Source organism: Plectropomus leopardus, chromosome 16 (assembly GCF_008729295.1).
Source record: "Plectropomus leopardus isolate mb chromosome 16, YSFRI_Pleo_2.0, whole genome shotgun sequence".
Taxonomy (NCBI): Eukaryota; Metazoa; Chordata; class Actinopteri; order Perciformes; family Serranidae; genus Plectropomus; species Plectropomus leopardus.
The window spans coordinates 8,673,890-8,688,812 of NC_056478.1; positions in this window are offsets into that span (position 1 = coordinate 8,673,890).

Consider the following 14,923-nt stretch of genomic DNA (forward strand, 5'->3'; position numbering starts at 1 on the left):
AAAGCCTGGATGAGGCTCAATTTCCTGATGTCAAATTCAGACAAAACTGAAGTTATCGTACTTATGTTGGTGCACAGCTGTTGAAGTGTGTGCAAGACCAGCAGTATTAGAATTAACAGCACACAGTTCATCTCTGTCATGTGACTGTAACAGCATACATTTTTGGGGTCTCTCACCATCCCACTGTCATGCCCTGAAATGTTTGGATCCCATGCTTCATCGTCTCCAGTGAGGGACTTCCCGTCCATCACCTGGCTGACGCTGCGTCTCAGAGCGCTCACACTGAGGATCCCCTGCTCACCCTGCGGTGAGACCTCATCAATAGGCTCACATTTAGTTTCCAGCACTTCCTGGTGGGAGCAGAGAGAGACAGATATTTATCCTGTGCACATGTGCAGCTACATTTATTGTATTTGTTGGGTAGACTGGTTTTTACCTCTATTTTCATGGTGAAGCCCTTGAGTGTCACACTGTTGGAGAAGCCTGTTGTGTCAGGCACAGTGTCAAACTGTAAAGGAGATGGCGAGGCTTGAGATAAAATGTGTAAATTCTGTCTTACTGGCAAACAGAAAACATGGATTGTGTGTTCTTAAAAAGGAAAAAAAGGATTAAGTATTGTTTTTAAAAATAGTTTACAATAGTCAGTTTCACTACAGGCTAGTAAAAGTATAAAAGACATTACCAATTTTGCAGACTTTTATATTTCAATTAACTTAAAAAAAGTCAGATTCTACATTGAATAGCTTTTTAAAAAAATCACTGGCTATCTTGTGGCTCACTTGTGACTAGTTACAGGTTTATAAAGGCTTATTTTTGATGTAGGAAACAGTGAATAGTAAATGCATGTCTCCTCACCAGCACAGAGTTGCTGTGTGGATAAACAGCCAGGGGGCTCCTTTTCTGCATGGGCAGGGCCACCAGCGGTGGTCTCTCTCTGGTGAAGGGGGGTTTGTTCAGGGCCTGGTGCAGGGGTCATAGATGAAAAAGGACAGATACTGACCTCTGCTGTCAGGGTCATACCTGTTCTGGCTGTCACCCTCCACATACAACACAAAATAACTGTCTCTTACCTTATGGAGCATGATGCCTAACACGACGGCCAGCAGCAGCAAAGCGATGGCTGCCATCACTACGATGAACCACAGCTCCCGGACGAGTGGCAGGTCTCCCTGACCTCCCTCTGCACGTTCACCCCCACCTCCAACTTCCCCTCCTCCTCCTGCAGGAGGAGTGAGGCTCCGTGAATCTGGAGGGTAGAACAAGGTTTTGAATCTTAAATTTCTGACCCCAAAATCATCAGAATATAAAGACATTTTTGTGTTATTATTTAAAAATGCTAAATGCAACATCATTTATCTGGATGTTACACTCTTATATCCTACAGAAGAACAATCATTTAAGGGACAGTTCACCCACAAAGTCAAAAATACATATTTTTCCTTTTACCTGCAGTGCTATTTATCAATCTAGACAGTTGGGTGTGAGTTGGCTGTAGAAATGTCTGCCTTCTCTCCAACAGAATTATGGAACTAGATAGCACTCAGCTTGTGGTGCTCAAAGTGCCAACAATTACATTGGAAAAATTCAATAACTGTGTTTATTTCTACAAATCATGACCCGCTTTTTCTAGAAAAGATTAAATTTTATTCAAGATTCAATTTTATTGTCATTTCACTGCATATTTGCAAACACAGAATGAAACAAAATGCTGTTTCTCACCAGCTCAGTGCAGTGCATTTGAGTTCTGTGCAAACTGAGAAGTCAGTAATAAATCTACTAAAAACAACATAAATATACTAAAAGCAACCTCAATGCAATAAAAACAAACGATATCAAATCCCAAAACAAACAGACTTTTCAGACAAAAAGAAGTGAAAAACAAAACAAGTGTTCTGTATCAGCCCATTGAAGGTTCACCTTGAAAGGTGACTAGCCGTCAAGCTACGTCAGGGTGCTTTCGACGGCGCCCCTGCAGAAGGTGGTGAGACGAGGAGTGGGGAGAGCTGCTTTTCTGAGTCTCCGGAGGGGGTGGAGCCGCTGCAGGGCTTTTTTGATGACTGCTGTGGTGTTGGTGGTGAAGGTCAAGGCGTCAGCTAAGTGAACTCCCAGGATCTTCACATTGCTGACCCTCACCACAGCAGCACCATCGATGTTGAGTGGCGTATGATGTTGTTTGTTAGCCTCCAGCCATCTCTTTTGTCTCATCCACATTCAGTGAGAGTGTGTGGGATCTGCACCACGCACCACCTCCATGCTGTACCCAGACTCATCGTTGTCACTGATGAGACCCACCACTGTGGTGTCATCAGCAAATGCTGATGTCTGGCAGTGCAGTTGTGGGTGAGCAGGCTGAACAGCAGGGGGCTCAGGACACAGCTTTGGGGAGAGCCTGTGCTCACTGTGATGGTTCTGGATGTGCGGCTGCCCACCCTGACTGTCTGATGCCGATGTATCAGGAAGTTGAGGACCCAGTTGCAGGTGCCAGTGTCCACCTCCAACGGCCTCAGCTTTTCCACCAGTTGTTTCGGGATGACTGTATTAAATGTTGAGCTGAAGTCTATAAAGAGGATCCTGGCGTAGGTGTTCTTCCTCTCTAGCTGTGACAGAGTGTGGTGGAGATAGCATCCTCCGTGGATCGGTTGGTTCTATAAGCGAACTGTAGGCGGTCCAGGTTTGCAGGGAGACAGGACTTAATGTGCTGCAACCAGCCGCTCAAAGCATTTCATTAATGCTGGCGTGAGGGCTACAGGGTGGAAGTCATTTATGCAGGCTTGGTTTGGCTTCTTTGGGACAGGAATGATGGTGGGCACGACTGCCTGGCTGAGCGAGATGTTAAAAATGTCTGTAAAGACATCTTTCAGTTTCAGTGCACAGATCTTGTTGTAAGCAGTTTTATGTAGGAACTATTTTCTTTTTACCAACTACACCCACCAACCATATGAAGTGAAGTTTTGACAGAAAATATGCAGAAATTTATTTTAATTTGTGCATTTTCATATCAGAACATTATCCTGCTCATCTAAATGTCTATTTGACCTTTTTCTGTCAAAACGCCCCTTTTTTCTAGATATGTATTCAGACTTCCGTTGGGTTTACGTTTGATAGGAATATATCACAAGTCACCACTGAGATAGAAAGACGATTACACACGTGCTCTAGAAGAGATAACACTGTAACTAGAGACATACTTGTTCTATGGCCTAGTTTGTAGCCTGCAGATAAAACTGCACTCCTTAATCAGCCTCTTTTAATCAATTCATTCAGACTACTGCACACTTAGACATGTGAGTTTAGTTTAAGGCCCTAAAGGCAACATGATGCTGTAAAAATGCATATTAGAACGTTAATATTTCATGCTTTTCCAACATATCTCAGGAAAAACTAAATTTATACTGTAGTAGGTTTAGGAATTCTTGTTTTCAACCCTTTGAAACCTGAGCTAATTGGCTTGATTTTTTCCAAAAACCTGGAAGAGGGTGACAAGCAATTGATAAGAAATGGCCAAAAGCTTAGTTAGAAATCAGTAAAAAGATAAAAGAGAATTATCTGAAAATAAGCACAAAAAGGAAAAACAAGGAAAAGAAAGAAAATGTCCCCAAGAAAGTGCTTAAAATATATTTTTTTCTTTTTCTGTAACATAATTTAAATATATAATAAGAGAATTATAAATAATAATACTTATTTTCTGCAGTTTGCGGGGCATTTCTTGCCAACTTGCTCATTATATTTTTTTTCACATTTTTGAGAGACATCAAACAAATTTTTCTCTGCTTTCAGAGGTTTAAATACTAGTGAAAGGCGACAGAATGCAGCACAAGAAAACTGATGTTTTTCCAGGCGTTGAGGTACAAGGTACAGGTTAGATGTATTAGTTTAAACATAGATTTAAAAAATAAGATTAAATTATGTTCTTGATTCTGCTACATCTTTAAAGTTAAAGGATGCGTTGATTAAAATCACCAGCTACTGTAAAAGTAGTAGTTAAAGGGTTAAACTGATGGTAAGAGAAATTATAAGTCTGAGTTTTGACCCTTGATGAGCTGATGGAAAAAAGTACGTCCATCCAGTGACTCACCAGTACTGTTGTCCGTGGTTCGGCCTGTGTCGGGGTTGCTGGCAGCCCCTCGCTGTGTGATGCATCGATCAGAAGGGCAAAGACCTGCCGGGCGTTTAGGATCACACCTGTCGCACCATCAATATTTTACACCTGATACTTTTTTACCTGCTGACTCCTCAGCAGCACACAGACAAAGAAAGACCAAAGAAAAATGTCCCCATTTCTTCTTCCCTGCCCTAAGGTTACTGTTTCCTCGAGAGCATGAAGTAGAAACAAAGTATCAGAGCTAAAAAAGAGCCTCCAACAAGCTGCATGTGTGTTCCTCTGACGCTCCAAAACTCCCATCAACCTTTGCTTTTTTTCAGCGGTACCATGGTAACAGCCAGGTGTCAGGTTTCTATTTACCTGAAGAGGCATCTGATCCTCAGGTGCACTGTTTGTATGTTCTCTCTTATAAGAATACATGCCTATATGTGTTATGTTCAGCTATTATATAATATAATGTAATGTGAAAATAATATAACAGCACATAAGAAATTCCTAGAGTCAACATATACAGTTGACCAGGGCTGGTTGGCACATTTTTTAATTCTCTTACATCTTTCTCTGGCATAATTTATGTTAGAATATTCTAACCAGTTGCAAATTAAATGTTATGGTCTCAGCTATATATAAACATTTTTTAGTGTACACAAATATTCTCTAGAATTAAATGAATTTTTAAACTCATATTGTGTATTGGTACCTATTGGCCCTGTCATGGGGTTGGCTTCTTTTGGACAGGAATGATTGTGGTACTTCTGAGGCAGGTGGGCACGACTGCCTGGCTGAGAGAAATGTTAAAAAAGATATCTTGACTTGCATGTTGTTCGGTCCTGCAGCTTTGTGTGGGTCAGTGTTAGCAAAGGCCTTTTTCACCCCCTCTGTAGACATTTGGAGTACCTGGTCACTGGATTGTGGTGGTGGTGGGGGGGTTTGGCAGGCTGGCACAGGCACCAACCATATAGCCGGGATGCCAAAAGCGCAGCGCATAGCAACAGAGGAGCCTCACAGATCAAGTCACAGTATAAAACCCAAGACATGACTGAAAGTTGACATCTTTGGTGGGCAACGCCGGACCCTCAGGAGGGGTTTTGCCCAACCAGATGAACAGTTTATCTTTGTTATTGTTTGTATTTTGTGTTTTTCAAAGAATGTCTTTGGCACTGAGAGTGGCCAGAGTGGTGAGCAACCCCAGACCAACAGCAGGGGTGCTCAACCTCCTGAACGGCCTTCACACCACTTGATGAGTCTGAAGGAGCTCTGCAATCCATTGCATATCAGCAGTTGCGTATATGGGTACATGAAGAAATGGACAGAAGTCTTGTGGCAGCCCAGAAAGTGGGATAATAGATCTGTTATGTTGATCTGTGAAAGTGTTGAACAGGTGTGCCGTGCCAAGTTGCGTGATTGTAGTTTGTGCGGTTTTGTGTGCAGTGTGAACAGATTTCTGATGAGATTCCCATTTTAAACATTTTATGCCCAGTGAGGTGAGTTCTGTGAAGGATCTTGTATTGTATTAGTTGTAAATTAACATTTTTTCTCATTAATTTTTCGTGAATCTGGGTCCAGAAGTTGGCTCGGGAGCAATGGAGAGATCTGTTACCCATTTATCTGAAGGATTGGTTAGAATTTTGTCAGTGTGGGATAATATTTTGTATATTCTCGATAAGAGTTTTTTGGAGGAGACAATGATTATTAATGCTGAGGTTGATGGAGGGGGGTTTAGATTAAAAGGTAAAGTTTTAAGTTTTGTTTGATTGGATGATTTAACTTGCAGATATTATAGGAACTGTTTGCGACTAATGCCAAAGCTCTGGGCCAGGAATGATAGTAGCTTATTGTTGTGGAAGATATGTCTGAGATGGGTGATGCCTCTTTGGCTCCATGTGTACAGTGGTTTTCTGTTGCTAAGAAAGTCTGGGTTGTGCCAAATTTGGCTGAAATAAGATGATGCCAGAGTGGAGATAGTGATTGTGGAAACAGGAGCCCCCTTTATAACTTACAAAAGCCCTTTTTAAAATATAATATGAGCTTTAACTCGTTTTAAATATAAGATGACCTCATTGCTCAAATAATAAAATACAGAAACATGGTGTTCCTTGCAATGTGCTGTATTACCACATGATGGTGCTAAGCAGCAGCTGCTGTGTGTCCAGTATAATGAGCACAAACTCAATATGCAAGTACAGCTGCAGTGGCTCTTATCCTCAGTCCCAGCTGTTAATGCAGTCTGCACACATGCATGCAAAAATACATCAACTAAAACTCCTCTTGTCTTCCTGCTCAGGACAAAACAGGACATTTGAGCTGAAAGCCCCAATGAACAAAGAAGTCACTTTTCTCCTCTTTGTCCCCAGGTGACCTCTAACTGTACATGTACTGTTGTCCATCTGCTGTGGGGGCATGATTGAGAATGACAGGCAAGAGGTATGGCAGCAGATTTAGTAACAGTTTGTCAGGGTGCTCATGGTAGAGCCGCAGGACGGCATAAAACTTTTAAACGTGTGAGCAACTCAGAGGTGGAGTCCTTGGATGATTTGTGGTCTTGTTTTCTTCTTCTCCCTCAAAATCTCTAAATAAACATGATTCTCCATGGTGTACTGGACAGTGTAGCCTCCCAGACATTATACTCACATATGATGGATTTCTGACTTAACGTTAAAGTACCCCTCCATTTAAAAAAAGAAAAAGTTTTTTCCTCCCTGTCACTTCATTTGGATGTTTGACTTTCACTGTCCAAAATAATTTAGTGCTGAGTTTAACACCAGCGGACTGTTTTGACATTGTCACTTTGTCTGTGCTCACCTAAATTGGAGTTTATGACGTGTTTGTATGAGCAGGATTTGTGACATCACAACCAGTCTGAGAGCTAGTTGTGGTTTAATAAGCAAAGAAGCAGATTTTTTATTTTTTTTGATTGAATATTTACCTATTCATAAATTTTATTTTTTATGTGGGAAAAGAAGAGGATGCAATTTTAAGAACTTTTAACTATTAATTGAATTATTTGTGAAAAAAAAAAACATTTTAGATTATTTTTTGAAGAAGAGTATTTATATAACGGTATTACTACTACTAATGATGATGATGACATTATTTATTTATTATTTTTGTTATTTTTTACATTAATATAAACTAGAAGTCTATAATACTATATCAGAGTTATCAGTTGCTTTGAATAAAGTACCATAAAATATTATTACAAAAAAAGAAACATCATACACATGCAATAAAAGAAACCTAAAACAAAGTTTTAAAGAATGAAATTAAAAATTGAAGAAAAAAATGTCTTAAAATATTTCTGGAGAGGATTTCTATATTTGAAAAGCTCAATGTGAAATGAGAAGTTTCTCAGATTGCTGATCAAGTGAAGGTATGTTCACTCTATCAGCAGCAACAGTGTCATTAATGAAAAGTTCTAAACTCCATAAGAAAGAAAATTACTTTTGGACGTTTTTTTGTTGATAGAATGACACAATTGCATTATTTGCAGGTATCATCTTAAAAATGTGAACTAAGCATGGGCATTTCAGGACTGTTCTTTGTGGTGAAACTCAAGACGGTCTGATGTCTGAAACCAAAGCTGCTGCATTATTCCACCAAAAAACAAAGTAATTATTTAACACTTTTTTTAAAAATCTGTAGCCGTCAGTCCCCAGCTCCAGACATCACCACCACCATGTATAAAAGGGGGGGGGGGCCCACATTAACTAACTGCTCATTTGATTTATTTTAACAGAAGAGAGCTCTCCTCAGTCTAATACCCTAATCAGCATTCATACCTTGCCGTGATGATTCGGGACAATGCTTTTTTATTGAGGAAGTGATCTCACCCTTGAGTGCCAGAATCAGCCTTTTTTTACAGCCCATCTCCTCAGGGCCTCATCCATCACCAAGGTGTCTGGGCGACACGGCTGCTAGACACATACTAACTCATTTAAGGAGAGGGACATACGGGGATATATCACTCAAGATCACTAACTCATTTACCGACGGCTGATGTGGTGAAACATCTCCAGCCTATTCCAAATCCCTGGTACACTCTGTGAGTTTTAACCACAGGAAAATAAGGAGATTATTTAGCTTTTGCTGACAGATGGGGGAGGGGGGGGGGGGGATGCATTGCCTTGGATTTTGATTTCAATCTATTCTTTTCAATCTATTTTGCATGCATTGGGCCTCATGCAGCAATGCCAGTATAGCATGTCATTATTTTGGATGACATGCTATACTATTACTTTTTTTACACTATTTTTTGATGACATGCCACAGTATGAACATGAACATGCTAACATGGTACAGTGACTATATGACTATTTTTGTACTCTTTAGGATGAAATACTGTACTATTTTTTACTGTATTTTTGAACAACATATTATACATGACTTTTTTGCACTGTTTTGGATGACAGGCTATACTATGACTTTTTACGATATTTTGAACGACATGCTAAACCATGACTGTTTTGTGCAATTTTGAAGACAAGGCTATACAATGAGCTGATTTGGATGACATGTCATACAGTGTATTTTTGTTCTGTTTTTGAATGACATGTCATAGTATGACTTTTTTGTGCTATTTCGAACGACACAATATACAATGCTATGACGTGTCTCAGCATGCTATTTTATGCAGTTTCAGTTGTTTTTGGGACATGTCATTTTTTGACATTTTTGCCATACTATAGCCTTGCTTTTTGGGTTATTTTTTCGACGTGCTATATTATGTTGTTTTTAGCCGTTTTTTGCAACTTTCTATGCCATGTCGTGTTTCGGCACGCAATTTCACATGGTCTTAGGCAGTTTTTAGCTGTTTTTGGGACATGTCATTTTTTGACATTTTTGGCAACTATAGCCTTGCTTTTGGGGCTTTTTTTCGACGTGATATGATGTTGTTTTTAGCCGTTTTTGCAACTTTCTATGCTATGGCGTTTCTTGGCACGCTATTTAACAAGGTTTTAAGCAGTTTTCAGCTCTTTCTGGGACATGTCATTTTTTTGACATTTTTGCCATACTATAGCCTTGCTTTTTGGGTCATTTTTTCGACATACTATATTATGATGTTTTTAACCGTTTTTGCAACTTTCTATGCCATGGGTGTGACTTGGTACGCCATTTAAAGAGGTTTTAAGCACTTTTCAGCTGTTTCTGGGACATGTCATTTTTTGATTTTTTTGCCATACTATAGCCTTGCTTTTTGGGTCATTTTGTCGACATGCCATATTATGTTGCTTTTAGATGTTTTTGCAACTTTCTATGCTATGGCGGCGTTTCTGCATGCTATTTGATGAGGTTTTAAGCAGTTTTCAGCTGTTTTTGGGACATGTCATTTTTTGACATTTTTGCCATACTATAGCCTTGCTTTTTGGGTCATTTTGTCAACATGCCATATTATGTTGTTTTTGACCGATTTTGCAACTTTCTATGCCATAGCGTGTCTCGGCACGCTATTTAACAAGGTTTTAAGCAGTTTTCAGCTGTTTTTGGGACATGTCATTTTTTGACATTTTTGCCATACTATAGCCTTGCTTTTTGGGTCATTTTTTCGACATGCTATATTATGATGTCTTTAGCCATTTTTGCAACTTTCTATGCCATGGCGTGACTTGGCACGCTATTTAAAGAGGTTTTAAGCACTTTTCAGCTGTTTGTGGGACATGTCATTTTTTGATTTTTTTGCCATACTATAGCCTTGCTTTTTGGGACTTTTTTTCAACATGCCATATTATGATGTTTTTAGCCATTTTTTGCAACTTTCTATGCCATGGCGTGACTTGGTACGCTATTTAAAGAGGTTTTAAGCACTTTTCAGCTGTTTGTGGGACATGTCATTTTTTTGATTTTTTTGCCATACTATAGCCTTGCTTTTTGGGTCATTTTTTCAACATGCCATATTATGTTGTTTTTAGCCATTTTTGCAACTTACTATGCTATGGCGTGTCTCGGCACGCTATTTAAAGAGGTTTTAAGCAGTTTTCAGCTCTTTTTGGGACATGTCATTTGTTGACATTTTTGCCATACTATAGCCTTGCTTTTTGGGTCATTTTGTCGACATGCCATATTATGTTGTTTTTAGCGCTTGTTGCAACTTTCTATGCTATGGTGTTTTTTTGGCACGCTATTTACTGAGGTTTGGGACATACTATAGCCTTGCTTTTTGGGACATTTTTTAGACGTGCTATATTATGTTGTTTTTAGCCGTTTTTGCAACTTTCTATGCCATGGCGTGTTTCGGCACGCTATTTGATGATGTTTTAAGCAGTTTTTAGATATTTTTGGTACATGCCATTTTTTTGACATTTTTGCCATACTATAGCCTTGCTTTTTGGGTCATTTTTTTGACATGCTATATTATGATGTCTTTAGCCATTTTTGCAACTTTCTATGCCATGGCGTGACTTGGTACGCTATTTAAAGAGGTTTTAAGCACTTTTCAGCTGTTTGTGGGACATGTCATTTTTTGATTTTTTTGCCATACTATAGCCTTGCTTTTTGGGTCATTTTGTCGACATGCCATATTATGTTGTTTTTAGCGCTTGTTGCAACTTTCTATGCTATGGTGTTTCTTGGCACGCTATTTACTGAGGTTTGGGACATACTATAGCCTTGCTTTTTGTGTCATTTTTTCGACGTGCTATATTATGTTGTTTTTAGCTGTTTTTGCAACTTTCTATGCCATGGCGTGTTTCGGCACGCTATTTGATGATGTTTAAAGCAGTTTTCAGCTGTTTTTGGGACATGTCTTTTTTGACATTTTTGCCATACTATAGCCTTGCTTTTTGGGTCATTTTTTCAACATGCCATATTATGTTGTTTTTAACCGATTTTGCAACTTTCTATGCCATGGCGTGTCTCGGCACGCTATTTAACAAGGTTTTAAGCAGTTTTTAGATATTTTTGGGACATGTCATTTTTTGACATTTTTGCCATACTATAGCCTTGCTTTTTGGGTAATTTTTTCAACATGCTATCGTGTTGTTTTTAGACGTTTTTACAGCTTTCTATGCCATGGCGTGTTTGGGCACGCAATTTCACAAGGTCTTAGGCAGTTTTCAGCTGTTTTTGGGACATGTCATTTTTTGACATTTTTGCCATACTATAGCCTTGCTTTTTTGGGTCATTTTGTCGACATGCCATATTATATTGTTTTTAGCTGTATTTGCAACTTTCTATTCTATGGTATTGCTTGGCACGCTATTTAAAGAGGTTTTAAGCAGTTTTCAGCTGTTTTTGGGACATGTCATTTTTTGACATTTTTGCCATACTATAGCCTTGCTTTTTTGGTCATTTTGTCGACATGCCATATTATGTTGTTTTTAGCCGTTTTTGCAACTTTCGATGCCATGGCGTGTCTCGGCACGCTATTAAAGAGGTTTTAAGCAGTTTTCAGCTGTTTTTTGGGACATGTCATTTTTTGACATTTTTGCCATACTATAGCCTTGCTTTTTTGGGTAATTTTTTCAACATGCCATATCATGTTGCTTTTAGATGTTTTTGCAACTTTCTATGCTATGGCGTGTTTCTGCATGCTATTTGATGAGGTTTTAAGCAGTTTTCAGCTGTTTTTGGGACATGTCATTTTTTGACATTTTTGCCATACTATAGCCTTGCTTTTTGGGTCATTTTTTCAACATGCTATATTATGATGTCTTTAGCCATTTTTGCAACTTTCTATGCCATAGCGTGACTTGGCACGCTATTTAAAGAGGTTTTACGCAGTTTTCAGCTGTTTTTGGGACATGTCATTTTTTGATTTTTTTGCCATACTATAGCCTTGCTTTTTGGGTCATTTTGTGGACATGCCATATTATATTGTTTTTTAGCTGTTTTTGCAACTTTCTATTCTATGGCATGGCTTGGCACGCTATTTAAAGAGGTTTTAAGCACTTTTCAGCTGTTTTTGGGACATGTCATTTTTTGACATTTTTGCCATACTATAGCCTTGCTTTTTGGGTCATTTTTTCCAACATGCCATATCGTGTTGTTTTTAGCCGTTTTTGCAACTTTCTATGCTATGGCATATCTCTGCACGCCATTATAAGAGGTTTTAATCAGTTTTCAGCTGTTTTTGGGACATGTCATTTTTTGACATTTTTGCCATACTATAGCCTTGCTTTTTTGGGTCATTTTTTCGACATGCCATATTATGTTGTTTTTAGCCGTTTTTGCAACTTTCTATGCTATGGCGTTTCTTGGCATGTTATTTAAAGACGTTTTAAGCAGTTTTCAGCTGTTTTTGGGACATGCCATTTTTTTGACATTTTTGCCATACTATAGCCTTGCTTTTTTGTGTCATTTTTTCAACATGCCATATTATGTTGTTTTTAGCCGTTTTTGCAACTTTCTATGCTATGGCATGCTTTGGCACGCAATTTCATGAGGTCTTAGGTAGTTTTCAGCTGTTTTTGGGACATGCCATTTTGACATTTTTGCCATACTATAGCCTTGCTTTTTTGTGTCATTTTTTCAACATGCCATATTATGTTGTTTTTAGCCGTTTTTGCAACTTTCTATGCTATGGCATATCTCTGCACGCCATTATAAGAGGTTTTAAGCAGTTTTCAGCTGTTTTTTGGGACATGTCATTTTTTGACATTTTTGCCATACTATAGCCTTGCTTTTTTGTGTCATTTTTTCAAAATGCCATATTATGTTGTTTTTAGCTTTTTTTACAGCTTTCTATTCTATGGCGTGTTTCTGCACGCTATTTAATGAGGTTTTAAGCAGTTTTTAGCTGTTTTTGGGACATGTCATTTTTTGACATTTTTGCCATACTATAGCCTTGCTTTTTGGGTCATTTTTTCAACATGCCATATTATGTTGTTTTTAGCCGTTTTTGCAACTTTCTATGCTATGGCATATCTCTGCACGCCATTTATAAGAGTTTTTAATCAGTTTCCAGCTGTTTTTGGGACATGTCATTTTTTGATTTTTTTGCCATACTATAGCCTTGCTTTTTGGGTCATTTTGTGGACATGCCATATTATATTGTTTTTAGCTGTTTTTGCAACTTTCTATGCTATGGCATGGCTTGGCACGCTATTTAAAGAGGTTTTAAGCACTTTCAGCTGTTTTTGGGACATGTCATTTTTTTACATTTTTGCCATACTATAGCCTTGCTTTTTGGGTCATGTTTTCGACATGCCATATTAGGTTGTTTTTAGCTGTTTTTGCAACTTTCTATGCTATGGCGTGTTTTGGCTCGCAATTTCATGAGGTCTTAGGCAGTTTTCAGCTGTTTTTGGGACATGCCATTTTTTGACATTTTTGCCATACTATAGCCTTGCTTTTTGGGTCATTTTTTGAACATGCCATATTATGTTGTTTTTAGCGGTTGTTGCAACTTTCTATGCTATGGCGTTTCTTGGCATGCTATTTAAAGAGGTTTTAAGCAGTCTTCAGCTGTTTTTGGGACATGTCATTTTTTGACATTTTTGCCATACTATAGCCTTGCTTTTTGGGTCACGTTTTCGACATGCCATATTAGGTTGTTTTTAGCCGTTTTTGCAACTTTCTATGCTATGGCGTGTTTTGGCACGCAATTTCATGAGGTCTTAGGCAGTTTTCAGCTGTTTTGGGACATGCCATTTTTTGACATTTTTGCCATACTATAGCCTTGCTTTTTGGGTCATTTTTTCAACATGCCATATTATGTTATTTTTAGCCGTTTTTGCAACTTTCTATTCTATGGCATTTCTTGGCATGCAATTTCACAAGGTCTTAAGCAGTTTTCAGCTGTTTTTGGGACATGCCATTTTTTGACATTTTTGCCATACTATAGCCTTGCTTTTTGGGTCATTTTTTCAACATGCCATATCGTGTTGTTTTTAGCTGTTTTTACAGTTTTCTATGCTATGGCGTTTCTTGGCATGCTATTTAAAGAGGTTTTAAGCAGTCTTCAGCTGTTTTTGGGACATGTCATTTTTTGACATTTTTGCCATACTATAGCCTTGCTTTTTGGGTCATGTTTTGGACTTTTGACAGAAGTCGCTGCCGATACTGAATTTTGCCCCGGAAAAACTAGGTTGACTATAGCTATGGCTATGACTATTAACCTACAAATAAGCTGAAGTAAGGTGTAACTGTATTGTTGGATTTGGCTTAGTGGTCTACAGATTTGGTTTATGTCCAAAAGAACGCTGGTTGGGGTCTTCTCGGCATATTTTATTTTATTTTAGTTTGTTTATGGTGTAAAAAATCATTTGGCTGTAGACTGTTACAGTTTAGACACTGATTGTCACATTGCAGACAAATTAAGGCACATAAAGTTGCGTAATATGTCATTTTGGTTCACAAATGAGGCGATGTTGTCCCGAAAGAGGTAAAAGCAGTATCGGCAGATGTGTCTGTCGAAATCAAGGAATATCGGCCAGACTCATATCAGTCGACCTCCAACAGACGTCCCTGCCAATACTGAATTTTGCCCTGAAAAATCTTGGTTTACTATCGGCATGACAAATCTATCAGCTGAGTTTTCCTTGGACGTCACTCCCTTCAAATAAGCTGAAGTAGATGGTGTCTGTGGGAAGGAGCTTGGCTCAGTGGTCTATTTATTTGGTTGCTGTGTGAGAATACGCCGGTTCGAGCCCCACCAGAAGAATTTTATTTTATTAATGCCTTAAAATATTATTTGGCAGTAGATTCATACAGTTTAGACACTGATTGTGAAACTGCAGATAAATTAAGGCACTTAAAGTTGCATAATATGTCGTTTTAGTCCATAAATGAGGTGAAGTGGTCCCGAAACAGGTAAAAGTAGTATCGGCAGATGCATCTGTTGAAATCAAGGAATATCGGCCGGACTCATCTATCAGTCGACTTTCG